Below are 5,443 nucleotides of genomic sequence, written 5' to 3' on the forward strand. Positions count from 1 at the left end.
ATTTACTGAGAAAAATGGTGACATGTTCAATACTTATTTTACTGGCTGTAAACTAAATACCTCAGTGGAAAGGCAAATAACAGAATGCTTTAAATTATATACATTAGTTTAATAGAAATAARCTTCCTAAAACCATATAGAGTGAAGAAGACAAACAAAGCTGACTGAGTGGGCAGAGGGAACTAAAACGGCTTATAAATTGCTCAAAAGGAGCATTAAAAGTAATTKGACAGAGATTATACACTTAGCACAAAAAATAAGGACTTTAGTGTTTGGTTGATTATTTATTTGTTGTAACAATGTTTTTCAACAATACATCTTATACAAGGCATTTGATTGGCAGCATCTGGGGGGGACCAGAAGCTCATATTAAGTGTCAATAGCAACAGCAAAATAAGCTGTTTGACAGAGAAGATTTGGTAAATATTTCATTTGCACAAACCATATACTCTACTGCTCATCCCACAAAAGCATGCTCCTTACAATTGTGAAGCCATTTAAAAGGCAAATTAATGGGCTTTCCAACAATTTAAGATTTATTGCCAAGAAGCATTGTGACAACAAAGAGATGATCTACCAGACACAAAWTTCCTTGTTTTTTTGTGCTAAATGTGTAACAAACGAAGTGTTTGGCGAAAAGAAGTGTAGCTCATTGTGGGACAGCTGTAGAAGCTCCTCAAACTGTTTGACTCACAAATATTTAAATCCGAAAAGGTTCAGAACACCGACATTCTTTGAATATAAATGGGGTCTGTTTTATTGTGGTACACACAGTTGTACAGACTGAAGTGGGYTTTGGTCTGAATCTGGTTTTCTCAGGTTGTTGCTTCACAGGGTCATTTTGCTCTTGGATTGGAGATTATATTTTTTCAGGCCAACGCCCAGAGTCAAAGCTCCAGGAAGCAGGTGATACTGAAACAAGTGCAACAATTTAAACTAAGCGTGTCCTACGAGCTGATGAGGAATGTCACCTGTTATTTTCTGTCTGGATGTGTTCAAAGTGCTTTCCCAAACCTCACCTCTCACCTTCTCTGAAGCTTCAGCCGATTAGCATAAAAACAAGGTTAATATTTCATGTCACATTTCCTGAGCGGAATCCTAACTATGTCCGGACGGCTGGCTGTGTGAGTTTGGCCTCAGATATCTCCACAGTCCTGTGCCACCTGTTGCAGATGACATTCATGGAGGTGATTTGGCTTCAAAAACACACAAGGTTTTCAAGAGGCTTTATGTGAATATCTGTTGTAAGGCCCTCTGTGTACACCACCACTCTGCCTGTCAGAAAGTCCTGGGATAGAAAATGTGCCAAGCAGTTCTGAAACATGGCCGGAATACAGATTTTAAAGAGTGCACTTTTTTTAAACCCTGTCAACAGCACAAAGCAAATGGGCACAGTTAGATTAAAATTTCAATTCTGCAACAAAAAAGTTGCATTTCTCTGGGTTTTATGAACCTACCATGAAYGTAATGAGAGGATAAAAGAAAGACATCAGATCTGATATCAGTTGAGGGCAGATCTGTCTTAGTTCTACACTCCTACACATACAGCATGGTCAGATATGTTGTTAATTACATAACAGCTTGTCCAGTTGGTCGATCGGTTCTATGAGATGAATAAATCTATAAATAGTCCAGGACTAACATCATGATTCTAAACAATATGTACTTGCCACTTATTTTATTGGAATTACATTAAGCAATTAAGTCTGTACAATGGTACAATTATGACTGCTCCCCACAACTGCATGCAGGTAAAGAATATACATAGAAATATTTTATGGATAGTTTTGAACCAATATTAGACAGGGGTGGGCCATATCTGGCACTGCTGGCTGACTGCTGGCATGACAAGTTGTTTGTCAATTGGATGTGGTCCAGGCATGGCAATAATGGCAGTTTTTAAGATGACATGCCACAACATGATGATGATCAGCCTTTGACAGAAGCAAACTATTGTTTGATTTATGTGGCCCAAATTGGTCAATGCAACAACTGTCAAAGTTGTGGTTTGTTTGATGAGGCTGAAATCTGTCAATGCCATACCTGGCCCAGTCATGGTTGGGTATGTGTGACATAAATCTATCAATGCAACAACTGACCCTGTTGTGGTTTGGTTTATGTGGTCAAAATCTATCAATGCAACAGTTGCTATTGGGTGTGTGTGGCCCAAACCTGTCAATACCACAACTGGCCCAGTTGTGGTTTGGTTTATGTGGTACTGACCCATGCATGAACCACATTTGGGCCACCAAAGCTTATATCACTGCACCAGGCTGAAATCTGTCCAATTTCAAAGACTTCGTTATTCTGAACTTTGAGGGACGAGTCCGGTGCATCCTTCTTGGCCCACCCTATCCCAAGATGCATTGTGGAGTATTTTTATTTTATTTTATTTATTTTTTTATTTTTATTTTTTTGCTTGTCTTGGTGGACGAAGCATGATCACAGTTTCAAATAAAAATCTGTCCATATAAAAATTGAAATTTTAAAGCGGTTGTGTTAGGGTTCTTGTCATTTGCATTGATGGGATTTGTTTAAATAATTCTTATCAGAAATCAAATGAGCTTGTATGGCAAAATAAACTAGTTTGTACGGCAGGTCCCTCAGTTGTGCAAGTATTTTCTTTGGGCTAATTTTGTTTATTTATAATGATAATATTAATATATTAATATTTTGCTATCTTTGATCTATTTTTTACTTCTGCTTAGCTTCATCTCAATTGCAATGTGACAGGATATATGCTGGGGCAAGGGTGGGAATGAAGCTGAAGRGTATATCGTCCAAACTCACAGCCACTTTCTTCCGGTATTCGCTGCTGACAAAGGACCTGACCCACCTCGATCAGGTTGATCGGGTCATTTGAAGGACACAGTCCTTGATTTTAGACACAGCCTGTGTTCACTAATATAACTGACCCTGACACAGTTAGCATATTTTCCCAAAGCAGAAGGTGTGTCTTCTGTCATGGTTGTTTGAGGAATTAAAATGTGCTCACTGTATTGATCTCTATTACATAACTTGCTCCAGTCTAGAAGGGAATAATTACCACTTTCAGAGTGTGATTAGTCAAATTGAGGTGACTTATTTTTAGAACAGGCGGTGTATAATGGTGAGGTTAAAAAAATGAAGAAGAGAATGAGAGCGAGATGATGAAAGAGCTTATCAAAGCTTACATGAATAGACAGTTACGGTCACCAAACATTTTACTTTACTGGATAAAAGAGATGATTTGTCCTTATTCTTGTCATTTCTAATTTATTCACAGAGTCGTTTTTAAACTTTTTTTTAATTCCCCTGATATTTTTTTCCTTTTACGTGCCAATGCCTCATAATACTGCAGGGTTTGTCTCAATCACATAAACAGATTTATTGTTTTGACACAGGTCGTTTTTCATAGAYTGTGTGAGGTTAAAACAAGTGGACAGTTTGATTTTATAGGTCAGATTTTGTTTTAAAAAATCCAATAAGATTGTATTTATTCATTTTCAGTGCACGCAGACATACTATATTTATTGTTTGTGTTTTGGATGTGGATTTTGACTGGCCAAACTAGGGATGGACAACTTAAATGATGTAAGGGGCCAYACTATTTTGTTTTTACCTTCATCACAAAGAACATGCAAACCAAACAGCTAAATTTGTAAGCCTGAGAAATATAGCAAAATAAATAAAACACAAATGTGCAAGTTACTTATCTGACGTCATGTGTCACCTCATGACAGTTTTAATTTCTAAGTAAATTATATACATATACTGTATATATATAAATTATACTATATATATATATATATATAATCATTTTTTGTGTCTCATTGTCCATCCTTGGTCCAAACTGTATGTAGTGCCCCAAAACAGAACAGGCTTCTCACAGGACATGAGAAACAGGTGACAACTGCAGGTGACACCAAGAGTTTTCACATTTGTAAAATCTCTCATCAGATGATATCAAATGTACTTTTAATTAATTGTACTTCCATTACAATACAGCCGATTGTTCAAGCAGAAAGCCGGCTAGTGTATGTGCAGTAGGCTGCACATTGTGGCAGTAAGCCCAGAAGCTAGAAAATTATTTGGGCTATATGCCAACGAAACCATTATCATCCACATGGCCCGGCTTTGAGTCTGTTTTCATCCATGGTTACTCATGAGAGCTTGTTGCTGACACTGACCAAACAGTTTTCCAACAGCAGTCAGACTCCAGCTTGAAACAGTAACCCGCATGTTCACWATGCTATTCCATTTGTTACACAGAACAAGGTGTAAAATAAACCTATATATTTATCATATTTTATTTCACAAAACAGCAAACCACCAGCTACCTTCTGTGCAGCCAAAATCATATGTTGAGAAATACAGTGATATAAAACAACAACAATAATGTTATGAGCAGTTTCATGTTTTGTGTGATTTTGCAAGATTTCATGCTCAGAGGAAGTGTTGTGAATGACCCTCAGTTACTACCACGATCAAWACTGTTCCATAACCTGTGATACCTTTCTCCAGCGGACCATTAATATACAGTACATCCATTTACATCTTTCTAAAGTAACTATTATTTCATCCTATCCCATTTCATTACTGCTACAGTAACTCCACATCAACAACCACAAGGCACAAATCAAGCAGACCATCTGTTATTCATCATACAGTAGCCTCGGGCTGATTCTGTGTCCTCCTGTTAAAAGCCACCTTCCCAGAACAAATATTTCCACAAGTATAACACAGATCAAAAGCCCGTGGAAGACATCCAAAAGCTTTGTCCATCTGTCCTGTCTCTCCTCAAGTCTGTAATGAAGGCTGATGCTGCCTCTTTCTGTCTTCTTTGTTATTATTGTATTTATCAGCCACAATGAGTTAAATAAACAGGATTGTATTAAAATAAGAAGTCTCTTCTCATAATATATTGAAGCACGACCAGCTAAAAACTGAGSCATGATACATTATTAAAGCTGTTCCCAAGTGGTGAACCTGTTGTTCTGGATGATTCAGTTTGGACTGTTTGACATAGTCTGACATGTTTTTGATTCAGCATGCCATGTGAATAAAAAGCCACTCTCTGAACCTTCTGTAGAAATCAGTCTCATAAAAACACTGAGTCAAATTTGTGTTGGGTTGTTATACAATAATAGCTTTCTGGTTATCTAARAATAGCAATAGTATTTGTTTGAATGCAGTTTCTGTATTTCTGTCTGTGAGGTGAAGCTTTGGAACAAGCTGAATGTGGAAATTGAGCAATGTCCAAACAAAAAGCAGTTTAAAACATGGTATAAAATAATTATTATAGATATATATCTGAATAATTATTATTGTTATTTTCACATTTTCTAATTGTTTACCTGACTGAGCATTTTATTACTGTCTTAAAATGACGCTCAAAGAAGTTCTACTTTACGAGATGCACTTTATCTTTTTCTTTATGTTTTTTTTATTATTTGTGTATGTT

Source organism: Austrofundulus limnaeus, unplaced genomic scaffold, assembly GCF_001266775.1.
Source record: "Austrofundulus limnaeus strain Quisiro unplaced genomic scaffold, Austrofundulus_limnaeus-1.0 Scaffold131, whole genome shotgun sequence".
Taxonomy (NCBI): domain Eukaryota; kingdom Metazoa; phylum Chordata; class Actinopteri; order Cyprinodontiformes; family Rivulidae; genus Austrofundulus; species Austrofundulus limnaeus.